The sequence below is a fragment of the Dermochelys coriacea genome, chromosome 7, assembly GCF_009764565.3.
Source record: "Dermochelys coriacea isolate rDerCor1 chromosome 7, rDerCor1.pri.v4, whole genome shotgun sequence".
Taxonomy (NCBI): Eukaryota; Metazoa; Chordata; order Testudines; family Dermochelyidae; genus Dermochelys; species Dermochelys coriacea.
Genome location: NC_050074.1, coordinates 26,032,739 through 26,052,952, shown reverse-complemented (window position 1 = coordinate 26,052,952; position 20,214 = coordinate 26,032,739). Strand labels below are relative to the sequence as shown.

Genomic DNA, 20,214 nt, shown 5'->3' with positions numbered 1-20,214 from the left:
GCTCAGATCCAAAGAAAGTTTTGATGCTTGACCAATGGATACAGTTATTGGGCTATTGGACTTAAAGTTAGAGAATATTTATTCAGAAGAGCATTCATTTTGGGAGCATTTGCACAGCCATTGAAAAGCCTTTTGTATGTTTGGGAGTCATACAGTCATGGAGGAAAAACAATACCAACTTAAGTGATCATGCAACAAAAGTAAAGTATCAATTGTGAAAGCAATATGTACAGAAAATAGTTGACCAGCAATCAGTTTGATAAATATGGTTGCACAAACCTTGAATCAAATAAGTAACTCTGTAAAAATCAGAGTGCTTACCGATATATGAACAAATAGAAAAATGACTATGTTCATTCAGTTGTCCTCTGAGTATAATCCACCCAGCTCTAGCTAAGTGATATGGTGTGACACTGTCCAGAATTACTCAGGTTTGAAAGGTTTCAGAGTAGCAGCCATGTTACTCTGTATCCGCAAAAAGAAGAGGGGTACCTGTGGCACCTTGGAGACTAACAAATTTATTTAAGCATAAGCTTTCGTGAGCTACATCTCACTTCATCAGATGCATGCAGTGGAAACTATAGTGGGGAGATTTTATATACACAGATGGGTATAATATTATATATATAAACAGTGTGTGTTACCAAACACACTGTAACCAGAGTGATCAGGTAAGGTGAGTTATTACCAGCGGGGAGGAGAGGGAGAAACTTTTGTAGTGGTAATCAAGGTGGGCAGTTGACAAGAACGTGTGAGGAACAGTGAGGGGGAGGAATAAACACAGGGAAATAGTTTTACTTTGTGTAATGACACATCCACTCCCAGTCTTTATTCAAGCCTAAGTTAATTGTATCCAGTTTGCAAATTAATTCCAATTCAGCAGTCTCTTGTTGGAGTCTGTTTTTGAAGTTTTTCTGTTGAAGAATTGATACTTTTAGTTCTGTAATCAAGTGACCAAAAAGATTGAAGTGTTCTCCGACTGGTTTTTGAATGTTATAATTCTTAACGTCTGATTTATGTCCATTTATTCTTTTACATATGAACTGTCCAGTTTGACCAATGTACATGGCAGAGGGGCATTGCTGGCACATGATGGTATATATCACAGCGGTAGATGTGCAGGTGAACTAGCCTCTGATAGTGTGGCTGATGTGATTAGGCCCTATGATGGTGTTCCCTGAATAGATATGTGGACACAGTTGGCAATGGGCTTTGTTGCAAGGATAGGTTCCTGGGTTAGTGTTTTTGTTGTGTGGCGTGTGGTTGCTGGTGAGTACTTGCTTCAGGTTGGGGGGCTGTCTGTAAGCAAGGACTGGCCTGTCTCCCAAAATCTGTGGGTCTTCCTTCAGGATAGGTTGTAGATCCTTGATGATGCGTTGGAGAGGTGTTAGTTGGGGGCTGAAGGTGATGGCTTCTGGTGTTCTGTTATTTTCTTTGTTGGGCCTGTTCTGTAGTAGGTAACTTCTGGGTACTCTTCTGGCTCTGTAAGTCTGTTTCTTCACTTCAGCAGGTGGGTATTGTAGTTGTAAGAACCCAGCTGTGAAATGTTCACTGCAGAGTTAGGTTGTGATGGACACCCAGGTCTGAGCACACGTGGGTTACCCTAGCCGACGTGTGAGAAATTACTTGAATAGCCCTACCAAAGTTACTGTGTCCTCACTGGAGCTGTACTCACCCAGTGTGTTGCTAGGACTTCTGGGGGCATATCCTATGATTCTTTTGTGATGCAATATATGAGCCATTCTAACTCTTTTCCCACTCAGGGAAAACATGTCTGTCCTTCTGGGAACCCACTGAGAATTGTGGAAAGACATTGGAGGACTATGAGCCTCACTGCAAAATGGGTGGATTACCAGCCCAAGTGAAAGCAGAACTAGGCTCTTAACCCAGTCATGACAGTTAGCCCACATTGAAAGCCCACCTTATTTCGGGTGAGAAGACTTTGTGTTTGGATAGAAGTGGGATGTGGAGCAACACCTGAATAAGAGTCTGGGCTAACTCTCCAGTGAAGACATAAACCCAGATGCAGTGTTTACCTGCTGGGGAAATGTAACTGTCACTTCCATTATCGTATAGTTTTTTTTCTTCTTCCAAGCAGACAATGAGTCTACAACTACATTTCATTGAATCTTCCCCTTCAGGGCATTTGGGTTGTTTTTAAAGAGTACTCTGATTCCATTCCTGCCACTGACTCCTGTAACTGTACATTCAAAACAAAACAAAAAAAGTACTTTGGACCCAGGGGAAATTTTTTCTTCATAGATTTTCTATCTTCAGTTAATTTCTTTTGGGGTAGAGGAGGGAAAGTGAAACAGGTGGGATTTCTTGTTTTTGCGTTGCGGATAGCTATTTTCAGAAATGTTGATACTGCATATTGTTTTTATTTTCAGAATGTTGACATTGGAGAAGTGTCCCCTTAGTGGAGTCAAATGTTTCTCTGTTGCAAAAAGGCTATCTCCAATAGACTATGGGCCAAATACTCTGGTGACATAACTTCATCGATGTCAGTGGAATTATTCCAGCAGAGAATGTGGCCCATGACAATATATGCAGGAGTTGCTAGGTCATTTTAATCTATTTAAGACTGGGGGAATGCCTCAACTTGCTCCTGGCTTATCCAAAAGTTCCCATACACAAATGTTGATGTTTGAAGGGGGGAGTGAAGGCCTCATCCAAGATCCTGAAATCTCCAGGGTAGATCCTTGAACCTTATAGATACAACTGCATCCATCAATAATATCTTGGACTTTATGATAAAGTACATATTGTTTACATCCTAATTTCCTCTCCCTGAATCCTTTGGTATGCAACCAGGTATTTCACTCTACTGTGTGGGTTGATGGTGAAGGATATTATAGCCAGATCTGGTATAAAAAGGTGCACAGTAGCATGTGCCTAATATGACTAAAAATATAGATGGTAGATCAAAAGGTTTATTTTTCTTTTCACTTCAGAAATTATTGCACACACATAGTTGTCATCCCTTTAAGAAAACATTGAATACATTGGGTGTAAGTATTCCTTGGCAACAAGAATAGCTATTTTGATGGATTTTTTTTACACATTTGTTTATTTTTTTATGAGAAGATGAAGGCAACAAAGACAACACTACCACTGTTAATTGCCTGCCCATTTTCTTCTAATCTTCAACTTCACTGGCATCTGTATAAACCACCCAAAAGGGAAAGAAAACACTTAAAAAGCTGGGCTCCATCAGGAATGATAGATTCAGGTATTCTCAGAACTAGCAATGGACTGTTAGGCTTCATATTTGGAGATATGAATATTTTAAGCCCTGTAACTCAAAATTCTTACATATTTTTAAAAAATGTTTACTACATCAGAGGTTCTCAACCTGTGCTCCACGGATCTCTGGAGGCTCACAGACTATGTCTAAGGGGTCCACAAAAGGTTGTCATTACCATAGAACCGTGGTTTTCAACCTGTGGTCCAGACACTGGGGATCTGCAGACTGCCTGAGATTTCCAAAGAGGTCCTCACCTCCATTAGAAAAATTTTAGGGGTCTGCAAATGAAAAATGGTTGAGAATCACTGGACTACAGGACTCATCTACCAGTACTTCATTCTTAGGACCTGCAGATGGAAGAAAAGTTTAAAAACTTCCTATTCCCAATGGCCAGTAATCTTCTCAGCCACATGACTGCTCTAACATTATTCAGCATTACAAAATAAGATTGGAGAAATCTTCAAAATTGTGTTTGTGTGAAGTGCTCTTGAATTTAGAAACATCAAGGAGATCTGTTTCTGGAAGTCCACTCTGTTAAGAGACTGTTGAAACTGATAGATCATAAAAGCAGAGTCTCATACATTTTCATGGAGAATGCATGTATTTAATTAAAAACTAAATGAAAAAAAATTTGGAGGTCAGTAGTGTGGCAACAGTCTCATACTTTGCTGAAACTTCGACTCTTCTTCCTTTACAACTACTGTAGCAGACAGGAAATTAAATGACCCAAAACAAAAAATAAAGAAACAGAGTTTCCTTAATGTTGGAAGCCTCAGTATCAATAAAAAGGAAATTAAGATGAGACAAATTAATGTATCATATGCCTTGAAATTCCCATGCATAGATGTTTAACCACCTTAAGTCTTCCTTTTGAAATTATGCATTGAAGGCAATATGGGCAATTTAAGCTGCAACATTGAATTCTTGCTTTTGTGGATGTAATTGAGGCCATAGTTTCTCCATGTTGGGGTCAAAAATGTGTCCTGTTTTTGCTGTTGTAACATAGGTTCTTCTTCAAGTGCTGTCCCTGTGGGTGCTCCACTTCAGGTGTCTGTGTATCCCGGCACTGCTGACCGGATATTTTTGGTAGCAGTGCCTGGTCGGGAAGCACATGCACAGTAGCTGTCTTGTGTCTTGCCGTTGGTGATTGAACTAGCACCTGCGCATCCCGACCCCCTTAGTTCTTTCTCAACCATCCTCGGCTGCAGATGGCACTCCAATGGCAGTATGACTTTCAATACAGAGTACTGCCATTCGGACTGTCAACAGCTCCACGAGTCTTTACCAAAATCCTTGCGGTGATAGATGCTCATCTGTACAGACAGGGAATATTGATATTCCCATACTTAGACAATTGCCTACTAAAAGGCCCTATCAGGACAGAAACATGACACATCACTCGACAAACCATCTTTGTTTCATTCCTTAGGGCTACAAATCAACAAAAAGAAATCTACCCTAACTCCAGTACAACTGGACTTCATAGGAGCCCAGGTGGACTCTGTAGAGGCCAAAGCTTTGCTACCGATGCCCCCATTCACAGCAGTGACCTCCCTCATCTTGGTGATCGCAGCCCATGGGTGTCTGCATGAACCTGCGAACAACTCTTGGGACACAGTGTGGCCACCACTTTTGTTGTAAAACACGCCAGACGACACTTCTGCTGTTTTCAAGGATGGCTGAACTCTGTGTATATTCCACAAAAGCACAGCCTACACAAAAGACTCATGCTGACCACAGAGGTCCTACATTCACTACGATGGTGGACAAACCCAGCAAACGTGTGCTCAGGCATCCCGTTTCAACAAGATCCGCCATCCATACAAATCACAACAGATGCCTCACTTATCAGATGGGGTGCTCACCTAAACCAATATACAACCCAAGGCAATTGGTCCCCCATGGAAACACACTTACACATAAACCTGCTCGAATTACACATGGTCCGCTATGCGTGCCTACATTTCCTCCCTATTATACTAGGTAAAACTATAAGGATCCTGACGGGACAACATCACGTGTATGTTCTATATAAACGGTCAGGATGGGGCACGTTCCCAGTTCTTATGCATGGAGGCCTTAAAACTATATAACTGGTGTATAAAACACAACATCTCTGTTACAGCAGCATACCTCCCAGGCCGAGTGAACATGATGGCAGACACTTTAAGCAAACAGTTTTCCTAGAAGCATAAATGGGAAATGAACAATGAAATAACACAACATGTATTTCACATGTGGGGATCACCACACACAGATCTGTTCGTGACATCAGTAAACAAGGAATGTACAAAGTTTTGCTCATGAGCAGGACTCAGAACACGATCCATGAGAGACGCTTTTCTCATCAAATGGAACGCTCCTCTCCTATACACATTCCCACTGATACCTCTGATTTCCAGAGTGATACACAAAATACAAACCGACAGTGCCAAAATAATACTCATAGTACCAACATGGCTCAAACAGACTTGGTTCCCTTACCTGACACGCATGGCAATCTGCATACACTCAGGACGATAGTCAAATCCTCCACCCGGATGTGGAGAGACTTCATCTGAAGGCATGGCTCCACCCGGACGAACTAGCCTGCTCAGAACAGGTAAAACAAGTGTTAATAAACAGTAGGAAGCACAACACACATACTACCCATCTCCAAAAATGGAAAAGATTCTTCCTGTGGTGCCAAAACAAGAAAATATCTGCAGGCCGGACACCTCTTCCACTAATCATGGATTATTTATTATCCCTAAAGAACTCAGGACTCACTATGAGTTTGCTTAGAGTTCACCTTGTGGCCATAATGTCCTTCCATCAACAGGTAGACGGGAGGTCGGTACTCACCCACCTGATTACCAAGTGATGTTGAATCATATTAAAGAAGTTCTGTATTAAAATCACAAATGACTTTGATTCCCCATAGTTTAAATTCCAGGGTATTACTAATTAAGAGGTCTCTTGTTTTTTGGTACTGTTTCTCTCCCTCTCTATGTGAAACTTGCAAGCTGCTAATTGTGTTAGTACATTCTAAGACAGAGTCTGTTCTCAAAGCAATTCTTTGTAACAACAACTACTCACAGAGAGAGGGAGAGACAAAGCAATACTCTGGAACAACAGAAACAGCACCTAGAGACTCCCCGCCTTTTGTTGTATTCATCTCACTTTGTTAACAATTGTAATTAAAATAGAGATAGAGGATGTATGTGGATGAATGGTTGGTGTGATAATAACTGAATGATCAGGGAAGTGCCAGCCTAAGAATCCAGTGTCCATCGGCTGAAGAAGGCATCAAGTGGAAATAACCAGAGAACCCCCGGAGGGCAGACTGGAATCCACCCAACAGCCTCAAGGATGGGAGAACCAAAGAACAAGATAACATCTGGCAGCACAGAGCCATCAGGAATGTGCCATAGACATCTGAGAACCTATGCCTGCATGGGAATTAAATCTGTTCCTTAAAAGTCCCTTTTGAACCCTTAGCCACATGGTCATTACTTCACTTATCTATGAAAGTGGCATTCCTGGTCGCCATTATATTGGCACGAAGAGTCAGTGAGATAGGGGCTCTCATGGCTCACCCACCATGCACAATATTCTTTGACACTTAGAACACATCCTAAGTTTATGCCCAAAATATCTTCATTCCACCTCAACCAACCAATTCACTTACCTACATTCCACTATCCATCCTTCTCCCCTCTACTTTGGAGTTTGCAATAAAGACTCTATGGTAGAGAAGGAACTGAGGGGGTCGAGACTCACGGATGCCAGTTGAATCACCAATGGCACCACAAGACGGCTTCTGCGCACGCGCATCTTGACCAGCCACTGAAAATCTCTGATTAGCGACACGGGGACGCACCGACACCTGAAGTGGAGCACCCACAGGGACACACATCTCAAAGAACCTCAGTTACTGCACAAGGTGAGTAACCTTCTCATGGTAGTATGGAAAAGGCTGAGAACTGCAGAGTTTAGATGAGATTTTCAAAAGTGCTCAGTAGTGGCCTAAATCCATAGTCATTTTAGTATGCGATCATGTAAAGACAGTAGCAGAATACATATAAACAAGGGGGACACTTGCTAACTTATTGAGTGCTTAACTTTTCAACCTTAGCATTCTTATAACATTTTTGTTTGTGTATATTAATACACAAAGATGATACACACACTTTTCATTTCTGTGTTTGTGTGAAATATGTTAGTCACTTAACAGTAAATATCTTCCACTCACAGGCACGCTCTTAACTACATCACAGCCTTTAATTCTGCCTCCCCAACATTCCCTTCTGCATATGCCCTTTCACATACTACCCTCTCCCAAAGTAACAGTTATGGATATGTAATGTAGTTGAGAAGGGGGTGGTGTAGTAAAGGGAATAATAGAAGATTAGTCCTCCTAGAAGAGCAAAGTAAAATATGGTAGTTGTGGAAAAGATAAGTGTCTGTGGGGGGAGAAATATACAGTATGTACTGTTAGGTGATTTTAATTTTTCAGTTTTCTGTTTTCATATTAGGTATGTTGCATGGAGCAGCCTTAACTGTTTCACAGTTACTTTTTGTATTATGTTGCTAGTTATCTTTTAATGTTGAGGCAAGCAAGAGGGGAAGGACAGGACAGCTATGTGGGGATAGAAGTGAAGCTGCTGACAGATTTTATCCATCAGTAGCCACACATAAAACCTTCTTCACTGTAAGAAATTTTGACAGAAGTATAGCTTCTGACAAAGATTTTATGTGCTTACACACACAACTTATCTGTCAGCAAATTGCTGGTGCATAAATTTTCAGTTATGACAAGTAAAAATGAATGAAAACCTAAATTTAAAAAAAAATCAAAATATTTGCTGCACTATATCTATTCAACATTCTCCCTTCCATCAGATTTTTTTTTATTTTTTTATTTTTTTTTTTGGAAAGGCAATGTGTTTTAACGGTATCAGTGAACAAAGAAAAATTGGGCTGCCATGGTCAAACCTCAGCCAGAGCCCAGTTTAAAACACTTCCTATTAAAATATTTTTTAAACTTGTATAGAAAATTCAAAAGACAGAGAAACTATTGCTGAAAAATTTCACACCAAAAGGCCCACCTACTTTTAATGAAAAACATGAATTTGTCACATTTTAGAAGGCAATCTTAATTATGGAACTACAACCAGCACCTCCACAAAAATATACGAATATAAATCTTTTTAGTAAAGGTTTTATATAAAAGCAGCATATATTTTATAAAATACCTATGCCAAGAAGAAAAAATACACATATTTTGTTGTTGCAACAAAAACATTTTTGTGGAACTCTACACATAGTCTTGGTAACAGCTCTGCAGCTGTTATGAATCACTTTTTACCAATTGAGAATCTGCCCCACACACCATACAAAATGGACTGCCATATGACAGAGATTTCAAAGACTTTCCAGACTAAACGTAGTGATTATGGATACCATATTTTCACTATATTTCTAATCATTCTCTCTTTATATGGACCAATTCTGCAAATATAAATAAAATAAAATAAGCTTGCTAAGTAATACACAAACCTCAGCACGAAAAGATAGAGTGAGGAAATGAGTAACTACAGCCCTCCTTCTGCCACTATCTAAAGTATACTTTCTATCACCTGCCTACTGGCATACTCACTAACTGTAGAAATATACACAATACTATAAATGTGTATCACAGCAAAGCCCAAACAAAAAAACTTGCAGAGATGATTTCAGGCTACCACACATTTAAAAAAAAGATATTCTCACTACTTCTCTTCGATCAGAATTAGTTTGTATATAAACTAGCAAAAAACAACCTGCCAGATTTTGCATTTGTGAGAACTGCACAGCAAAATACTAAGGGATTTTCTACACTACCGCTTAAGTCAAAGTTACATAGACTTAAAGGGGTGTCTACACTGCGCTGTGATGCTCTCCAGCCGACATAGCTTCCACTTCTCATTGAGGTGGAGTATTATGCCAATGGGAGAGTGCTCTCCCATTGGCATAGCGCATCTTTACCAGACATGTTAGGGTGGTGCAGCTGCATCAATGTAGTGCGGTAGTGTAGACTAGCCCTAAGTAGTGTTGAGAAAAAGGATACAACAGATCTAGATCAAAAAGAACAAGGAGTACTTGTGGCACCTTAGAGACTAACAAATTTATTTGGGCATAAGCTTTCGTGGGCTAAAACCCACTTAATCAGATGCATGGAGTGAAAAATACAGTAGGAAGATTATATATATATATATATATATATATATATATATATATATATATATATACATACATACATACAGAGAACATGAAAAGATGGGGGTTGCCATACCAACTCTAACAAGACAAATTAATGAAGGTGGGCTATTATCAGCAGGAGAAAAAAAAAACTTTTGTAGTGATAATCAGGATGGCCCATTTCAAACAGTTGAGAAGAAGGTGTGAGTAACAGTAGGGGAGAAAATTAGCATGGGGAAATAGTTTTTAGTTTGTGTAATGACCCATCCACTCCCAGTCTTTATTCAAGCCTAATTTGATGGTGTCCAGTTTGCAAATTAATTCCAGTTCTGTAGTTTCTCGTTGGAGTCTGTTTTAGAAGTTTTTTTTATTGAAGAATTGCAACTTTTAGGTCTGTCATTGAATGTCCAGGGAGGTTGAAGTGTTCTATGACTGGTTTTTGAATGTTATAATTCTTGACATCTGATTAGTGTCCATTTATTCTTTTGCATGGAGACAGTCCAGTTTGGCCAATGTACATGGCAAAGGGGCATTGCTGGTACATGATAGCATATATCACATTGGTAGATGTGCAGGTGAACAAGCCCCTTATGGTGTGGCTGAGGTATTAGGTCCTATGATGGTGTCCCTTGAATAGATATGTGGACAGAGTTAGCGTTGTGTTCTGCTGAAGTTATGGGGCAAGTGATGCTGCTTTTCCACAATTTCAGCCCGTGCACGTTGACAGAAGCAATCTATGTAGAAGTCTAGTCTGTTGTTTTGACCTTCAGGAGGAATCCACGCAGAATCCTTTTTTGTAGTGTTGGTAGGAAGGTTTCTGTGGGTTAGCATGCTGTTCAGAGGTGTGTTGGAAATATTCCTTGAGTCGGAGACGTCTAAAGTAGAATTCTAAATCAGCACAGAAACGTATCATGTTCGTGGGGGTGGAGGGGCAGAAGGAGAGGCCCTGAAATCGGCAGAAGAATCTGTCCTGGTTAAGAGCATAGCTGGATAGATTAACAATATTGTTGGGTGGGTTAAGGGAACCACAACTCACCTCTGAGCATGTGCACGGCTTGAAATTGTGGAAAAGCAGTATCATTTGGCCCATAACCTCAGCCATGCAGAACACAATGCTATCCACAGTCTCAGGAACAACTCTGACATCATAGTCAAAAAGGCTGACAAAGGAGTTGCTGTCATCACCATGAATAGGTCAGAAGATGAACAAGAGGCTGCTAGGCAGCTCTCTAACACCACATTCTACAGGCCATTACCCTCTGATCCCACTGAGGGTTACCAAAAGAAACTAAAAAAGAAAAGGAGTACTTGTGGCACCTTAGAGACTAACAAATTTATTAGAGCATAAGCTTTCGTGAGCTACGTCTCACTTCATCGGATGCATTTGGATGCATTCGGATTCATCGGATGCATCAGATGCATTCGGATGAAGTGAGCTGTAGCTCACGAAAGCTTATGCTCTAATAAATTTGTTAGTCTCTAAGGTGCCACAAGTACTCCTTTTCTTTTTTCGAATACAGACTAACACGGCTGCTACTCTGAAACCTGTCAAAAGAAACTACACCATCTGCTCAAGAAACTCCCTGACAAAGCACAGGAACAAATCTGCACAGACACACGCCTAGAACCCCAACCAGGGGTATTCTGTCTGCTACCCAAGATCCATAAACCTGAAAATCCTGGATGCCCCATCATTTCAGGCATTGGCATCCTGGCAGCAGGATTGTCTGGCTATGTAAACTCTCTCCTCAGGCCCTATGCTACCAGCACTCCCAGCTATCTTCGAGACACCACTGACTTCCTGAGGAAACTACAATCCATTGGTGATCTTCCAGAAAACACCGTCCTAGGCACTATGGATGTAGAAGCCCTCTACACCAACATTCCACACACAGATGGACTACAAGCCGCCAGGAACAGTATCGCCGATAATGTCATGGCAAACCTGTTAGCTAAACTTTGTGACTTTGTCCTCTCCCACAACTATTTCACATTTGGGGACAATGTATGCCTTCAAGTCAGCAGCACTGCTATGGGTACCCGCATGGCCCCACAGTATGCCAACATTTTTATGACTGACTTAGAACAGCGTTTCCTCAGCTTTCGTCCCCTAACGTCCCTACTCTACTTACGCTACATTGATGACATCTTCATCATCTGGACCATGGAAAAGAAGCCCTTGAGGAATTCCACCATGATTTCAACAATTTCCATCCCACCATCAACTTCAGCCTGGACCAGTCTACACAAGAGATTCACTTCCTGGACACTACAGTGCTAATAAGTGATGGTCATATACACACCATCCTATACCTGAAACCTACTGACCTCTATACTTACCTACATGCATCCAGCTTTCATCCAGACCACATCACACGATCCATTGTCTGCAGCCAAGCTCTAAGATAAAACTGCATTTTTTCCAATCCCTCAGACAGAGATAAATACCTACAGGATCTCTGTCAAGTGTTCTTAAAACGACAATACCCACCTGGTGAAGTGAAGAAACAGATTGACAGAGCCAGAAGAGTACCCAGAAATCACCGACTACAGGAGAAGCCCAACAAAGACAGTAACAGAACGCTACTAGCAGTCACCTTCAGCACCCATCTAAAACCTCTCCAATGCATCATCAAGCATCTACACTGTATCCTGAAGGACGAGCCCTCACTCTCACAGACCCTGGGAGACAGGCCAGTCAACATGGTTTCTGAAAAGGGAGATCATGTCTTACTAATCTATTACAGTTCTTTGAGGGGGTCAACAAACATGTGGATGGGGGGATCCAGTGGACATAGTGTACTTAGATTTCCAGAAAGCCTTTGACAAGGTCCCTCACCAAAGGCTCTTACATAAATTAAGTTGTCATGGGATAAGAGGGAATATCCTTTCATGGATTGAGAACTGCTTAAAAGACAGGGAATAAACAGTAGGTAAATTTTCAGAATGGAGAGTGGTAACTAGTGGTGTTCCCCCAAGGGTCAGTCCTAGGACCAACCGATTCAACTTATTTATAAATGATCTTGAGAAAGGGGTAAACAGTGAGGTGGCAAACTGCTTAAGATAGTCAAGACCAAAGCAGTCTGCGAAGAACTTCAAAAAGATCTCACAAAACAATGGCAAATGAAATTTAATGTGGATTAATGTAAAGTAATGCACGTAGGGAAAAAATAACCCCAACGACACACACAACATGATAGGAGTTAATTTAGCTACAACTAATCAGGAGAAAGATCTTGGAGTCATCATGGATAGTTCTCTGAAGATGTCCACGCAGTGTGCAGCGGCAATCAAAAAAGCAAATGGAATGTTAGGAATCATTAAAAAAGGGACAGAGAATAAGACAGAGAATATTTTACTGCCCTTATATAAATCCATGGTATGCCCACATCTTGAATACTGCATACAGATGTGGTCCCCTCATCTCAAAAAAGATATACTGGCATTAGAAAAGGTTCAGAAAAGGGCAACTAAAATGATTAGCAGTTTGGAACAGGTCCCATATGAGGAGAGATTAAAGAGGCTAGGACTTTTCATCTTGGAAAAGAGCAGATTAAGGGGGGGATATGATAGAGGTATATAAAATCATGAGTGGTGCGGAGAAAGTGAATAAGTAAAAGTTATTTACTTGTTCCCATAATATAAGAACTAGGGGCCACCAAATGAAATTGATGGGTAGCAGGTTTAAAACAAATAAAAGGAAGTTCTTCTTCACTCAGCGCACAGTCAACCTGGGGAACTCCTTGCCTGAGGAGGTTGTGAAGGCTAGGACTATAACAGGTTTTAAAAGAGAACTGTATAAATTCATGGAGGTTAAGTCCATTAATGGCTATTAGCCAGAATGGGCAAGGAATGGTGTCTGTAGCCTCTGTTTGTCAGAGAGTGGAGATGGATGGCAGGAGAAAGAACACTTGATCATTACCTGTTAGGTTCACGCCCTCTGGGGCACCTGGCATTGGCTCCTGTCGGTAGACAGGATATTGGACTGGATGGATCTTTGATCTGACCCAGTATGGCTATTCTTATGTCTTCGCTTACAGACAGCCCCCCAACCTGAAGGAAATACTCACAGCAACCACATACCACACAACAAAAACACTAACCCAGGAACCTATCCTTACAACAAACCATTTTGCCAACTCTGTCCACATATCTATTCAAGGGACACCATCATAGGACCAAATCACATCAGCCACACGTTCACCTGCACATCTACTAAATGTGATATATGCCATCATGTGCCAGCAATGTCCCTCTGCCATGTATATTGGCCAAACCGGACAGTCTCTACGCAAAAGAATAAATGGACACAAATCCGACGTCAAGAATTATAACATTCAAAAATCAGTCAGAGGACATTTCAACCTCCCTGGACGCTCAATGACAGAAAGCCTAAAAGTGGCAATTCTTCAACAAAAAAGCTTCAAAAACAGACTCCAACAAACTGCAGAACTGGAAACTGCAGAACTGGAATTAATTTGCAAACTGGACACCATCAAATTAGGCTTGAATAAAGACTGGGAGTGGATGGGTCATTACACAAACTAGAAACTATTTCCCCATGCTAATTTTCCCCCCTACTGTTATTCACACCTTCTTGTCAACTGTTTGAAATGGGCCATCCTGATTATCACTACAAAAGTTTTTTTTTCTCCTGCTGATAATAGCCCACCTTCATTTATTTGTCTTGTTAGAGTTGGTATGGCAACCCCCATCTTTTCATGTTCTCTGTATATATGCATATATATAATCTTCCTACTGTATTTTTCACTCCATGCATCTGATTAAGTGGATTTTAGCCCACGAAAGCTTATGCCCAAATAAATTTGTTAGTCTTTAAGGTGCAACAAGTACTCCTTGTTCGTTTTTGCTGATACAGACTAACACGGCTACCACTCTGAGATCTAGATCAATTTTCCAGTATGAATTCGACATCCTGAGGCTGGTTGACAAGACAATAAAACTTTATTCCATTGAAAAATTGCTCTCACAAGAGAAGAGCAGTTTAACACTAACTGAAATAAAAACAACTGAAAACACAGTATACAAGTTCAGGTCAGAGTAATAACACAAAATATATGGCAAACAGAGGTTTCACTCAGGTGAAAAACTACAAAAGACTCCATACCCAACGAACAAAGGTGAACCATAAAAGCAAATAGTGTTGTTGATATATATATATATAGAGAGAGAGAGAGTCCTGTATTGTTGCTTTGACATATAAAATCTGTTACAAAACAAGTTTCCAAATTAATTTTTTTTCTCTGATTTTTCTAGGCATATTGGGTCCTCATTGCATAAATTGCTTCGGTATTCTCCGATGAAAGCAACTACAGAAATGGAAAGTGTTATTTATTCAGTAAGTATAGATATATTATGACAATTTAAATGCAATATCTAAAAATAATTGATTCTTCACAGCAGTGAATTCTTGGTGGTGCACAGTAGATATACAGCAGTGATTTCTTATCAGAAAACTGTAAAAGATTCAGTGTTGTAATGTAATTTATATAATTCTATAAAGGAGTTAAGTAATTGTAAAACTAACTTCCTTCTCTCTTATCTATTACTTACAATTATCAAACTTTTTAAAATTTCCTTTTATCAAAACTTTCTGAGTCATAAGCAACTTTATAGTAGTGGTACATTTCAGAAAAGTATATCATCATTTACTTTGACAGAACAACAGAACAAAAGGAAGAGTAGGCAAGATTGACAGATTGACAGAACAAAAGGAAGAGTAGGCAAAAATACCACTTAATACAGAGACATCTATTCAGACCACCAGTCAACAAAAGAATTATCTAAACAAGCTAAAGTCTCTATGAGCCATTCAAGAATTATTGTTGATGTTACTGATGCTGAGGACATGAGTCTTATGAACTTCTGTACCTTTACCAATGTTACACAGGCTCTCCTTTCCATTTTACCTTCTAAAGTGACTATTTAATCTTTCTTTTTAAATAAACTTTAAAACCCTTCCTTTCATTTAAAAAACAAACCAACCTCCACCACCACCACCACCACAAAAAAACACATATGCACAACCTAGCAGTTTTCCCTAATAGATTTGTAGCATCAAAGGCTAAAATTTGAAATTGCTTCTATTGAAATATTTTGCGCTTGTTTTCTTAAATATTGTGTATAAAATGTTTTAAATAATCAAATCAGCTCTAAAAGAAATGTCCAGCAGATGGCAGCAACATACTGTTCAAGAATTTAAAATATATTCATTTGTAAAATACTTTACTCTGATTATGCATTAACCAGACTGCTCTAGATTTTACAGATTGCATTTGTAGAGAATAATAATAATCTTCTATTTAGATAGCACTGTTCATCTTCGAGGATCCCAAAGTGTTTTACAAACCATATACAGACAAAATTACATCTTATGCTGAAAGGAGCTGTGCTTTGGGATCAAATGTAGTGACTGCTTTAGGATCGGAAATAGGGCTGATAAGTGATTAAAAAAATCATTGTGATTAATCACGATTAAAAATATTTTTTGTGATTATTGGCGCTATTAAACAATAGAATACCATTTTTTAATTTTAGATGTTTACTACATTTTCAAATATATTGATTTCAATTACAACACAGAATAAAGTGTACAGTGCTTGCTTTTTGATTACAAATATTTGCGCTGTAAAAAAACCAAAATAAATAGTATTTTTCAATTCACCTAATACAAATACTGTAGTGCATTCTCTTTATCGTGGCAGTTGAATTTACAAATGTAGAATTATGTACAAAAAAATAACTGCATTCAAAAATAAAACAAGGTAAAACTTTAAGGCCTACAAGTCCACTCAGTCCTGCTTCTTGTTCAGCCAATTGCTCAAATGAACAAATTTTTTTTTACAATTGCAGGTGATAATGCTACCCGCTTCTTGTTTACAATGTCACCTGAAACTGAGAACTGGCATTTGCATGGCATTGGAGCCAACGTCGCAAGATTTTTACATGCCAGATGTGCTAAAGATTATGTCCCTTCATGCTTCAAATGTTATAACAATAAAATAAAAACCAGCAGGATCTTATTAAAGGGGAAAAGGCAAAATACCACATTTATTGTGAATACAGAAAGAATCATAGTAAGCAGTTAGTTATAACTATAACATTTCATTCAATCTCATATTTATTCACACATTCATTCACACACACACAGGTTCTGCAAGGTTGTTATCATAGTTACTAGCCTTAGAGTTACTCATGCCAACCCACTGGCCAGATGGCCTAGACATGAGGAGGGAGCAGGGCCTTGTCAGATGCACATCTGATGCTCCTGGAAGTTGGTTTGCAGAATCAGACCCAAAGTTCTCACTTTCTAGAGTCCATTTTTATAGGAATTTCTTCCTGTGCCATTCTATGGGAATTGCTTCATCATGCTGTTGCTGAATCAATCAGCAGATGGCACATTTCTGACGGCTCAGTGCTGCCAGATGTTATCTTGTTCTTTGGTTCTCCCATTCTTGGCTATTGGGTGGATTCCAGTCTGCCCTTCGGGGGTCCTCTGGTTATTTCCACTTGATGCCTTCTTCAGCCAATGGACACTGGATTCTTAGGCTGGCACCTCCCTGATCATTGTTATTATCCACACCAAGCATCCATCCACATACATTCTCTATCTCTATTTTAATCACAATTGTTAACAAAGCTAGATGAATACAACAAAAGGGCGGGGAGTCTCTGGGTGCTGTTTCTATTGTTACGGAGTCTTTGCTTTGAGTCTCTGTGTGAGTAGTTGTTATTACAAAGAATTGTTGTACTAACATAATTAGCAGCGTGCAAGTTTCACACATAGAGGGAGAGAAACAGTACCAAAACCCAAGAAACTTCTTAATTAGTAATACCCTGGAATTTAAACTATGGAGAATCAAAGTCATTTGTGATTTTAATACAGAACTACTTTAATATGATTCAACGTAATCACCATTCCAGAGGACATGCATCCATGCTGATGACGGATTCCGCTCAATAATGATCCAAAGCAGTGCGGTCCGATGCCTGTTCATTTTCATTATCCGAGTCAGATGCCACCAGCAGAAGGTTGATTTTTCTTTTATGATGGTTCGGATTCTGTAGTTTCTGCATCAGAGTGTTGCTCTTTTAAGACTTCTGAAAGCATGCTCCATACCTCGTCCAAAGCAGATTTTGGAAAGCATTCAGAATCTTAACCTTGGGTCGAGTGCTGTAGCTATCTTTGGAAATCTGATATTGGAACCTTTGTGTTTTGTCATATCTGCAGTGAAAGTGTTCTTAAATCAAACAACATATGCTGGGTCATCATCCAAGACTACTATAACACACTGTATATGGCAGAATACAGGTAAAACCGTGGAGCAGGACACATAGGATTCTCCTCCAAGGAGTTCAGTCACAAATTTAATTAACACATTTTTTAAAACATGCATGGAAGCATGTCCTCTGGAATGGTGGTCAAAGCATAAAGAGGCATGTGAATATGTAGCATATCTGGCATGTAAATACCTTGCAACGCTGGTTACAAAAGTGCCATGCAAACGCCTGTTCTCACTTTCAGGTGACATTGTAAATAAGAAGCGGGCAGCATTATCTCCCGTAAATATAAACAACTTGTTTGTCTTAGCAATTGGCTGACCAAGGAGTAGGACTGAGTGGACTTGTAGGCTCTAAGGTTTTACATTGTTTTGTTATGGAGTGCGGTTATGAAACAAATATTTACATTTGTAAGTTGCATTTTCATTATAGAGATTGCATTACAGTACTTGTATGAGGTGAATTGAAAAATACTATTTCTTTTGTTTGTCATTTTTACAGTGCAAATATTTGTAATTAAAAGTAATATAAAGTGAGCACTGCACACTTTGTAATCTGTATTGTAATTGAAATCAATATATTTGAAAATGTAGAAAAACATCCAAAAATACTTAATACATTTCTATTGGTATTCTATTGTTTAACAATGCAATTAACATTGCAATTAGAGTTTTTTTTAGTTAATCATGCGAGTTAACTGCAATTAATCCACAGCCCTAATTGGAAGCGAAGAATGGTTTATTTGATTGAAAATGCTGAGTAAATATAGATAGGCGTAAAACACTTTAAAAATTTTGCCTAAGGTGTTGTGGTTAACCTTTTTGAATGTAAGAGCTTACAAAGATCTCATTGTCATTTACTTGATTTCTCCATGCTGATGTCACTCATTATTCAATATGGAACACATTAACAAATGTGGATCGCATTAGTGTATTTCATTTATTTTAATAAAGGCTCTGATCCTTCGAGCCCTCCTGGACTCTAAGCAGTCCCTTTGTTCTCCCCTTGTTAGCAAGGGCCACTGCACACCATCCCTAGATGGTAGCATAAAAAAAAAAGTCTCCATTGTCCCCTTAGTAGCAGAAGTTGCTGCACTCCACAGGATAGCAGCATAGGAGGAGCCCATGTTTGCCATATGCTGTGCGTCCGAGTACTAGGAATCCTAAATAACCAAGCTGTCAGTAGTGAATCCACCTCCCCAGAAGCAATCTAGGTTGAAGGAAAAATTCTTCTGTTAACCTAGCACTGTCTAGCACAGGGGCTAGGTTGACATACCTATGTCTCTCAGGGGTGTGGATTTTTCACACTCCTGAGTGAAGTAACTATGCCAATATAAATTTTCAGTGGAGACCAGCCTTTTATCACCTGACACTGTCCCTTAGCTTGATCCCCCCGGAGGAGGAGATAAGTGTTGCACACGTTTTTCCCCTTAAAGCAGGCACTCTCAAACTGGGGGTCGGGACCCCTCAGGGGATCATGAGGGGTCACAAGCTATCAGCCTCCACCCCAAACCCTGCTTTGCCTCCAGCATTTATAATGGGGTTAAATATATTTAAAAGTATTTTTCATTTATAAGGGGGGTTGCATTCAGAGGCTTGGTATCTGAAAGGGGTGACCAGTACAAAGGTCTGAGAACCACAGCCTTAAAGGGCCAGCTAACCATGTGTCATCTTGGCTAATTAAAACTAACCTATTAGCACTATCTTGTGTAATAGTCCTCTCTTAAAACGGTACTGAAGGTCTTGTGTTACTCATCGCTTTCCTGGCAAGTTGTTGTTCCCACTCTTTTCTGATAAAATAAACTCTTAAGTAGAGAACTGTACACTTCCTGGGACTTCTCTACACATCAGAGTTGCGCCACTTTACAGCTTTAACTATGTTAGTGTAGCTATAGTTCCCCTTGTGCGGACACAGTGATATTGGTATAAAAGATGTTTTATACCACTATGGCAGCATCCTCACTAATGCGTTGTACCAATATAAATATCTGTTTAAAAAAAAAAAAAAAAACCATAGCCCTACCAAAATAGTTATACTAGTAAACAAAAAAATCTTTGTAGAACAGCCCTAGATTGCCATATCAGTTAGGCTAACTTACACATTTTTATTTGCATTGCAGAAATGGCTGATGGCCCCAATCAGAATCAGGGGACACAATTATGCTAGTGGCTGCAAAATTATGAAGGAAAGGACATATCTCTGTCTTTACATGCTTACAGTCCAAGTAAGTAAAACACAGGGTGGGGAACAGTAATACATAAAAGCAAACCTTGACTGATGTATTTGTCTCCATATTATTTTAAATCAATGTGGTCTAGTACAGCGGTTCAAAACCTGTGGTCCACTGACTGTGTGTAAGGGGTTTGCAAAAGACAGACTGAAAACTGAACGAACAGAATTCAACTATACATACACAGACAATAGCTTTCCAAAGGGGTCTGCAC

The 20,214-nt window shown here is 39.6% G+C and overlaps 1 long non-coding RNA gene across 1 annotated transcript in view; it reads left to right on the top strand.

Annotated features, from left to right (window-relative positions):
• The window catches only part of LOC119858388, a 30,561-nt gene that overhangs the window by 8,782 nt on the left and 1,565 nt on the right, over positions 1–20,214 (top strand). Inside the window, exons 2-3 of the long non-coding RNA XR_005293874.2 lie at positions 14,747–14,828; positions 19,890–19,994. This is a non-coding gene — a long non-coding RNA (uncharacterized LOC119858388). The remainder of the gene's footprint in view (positions 1–14,746; positions 14,829–19,889; positions 19,995–20,214) is intronic.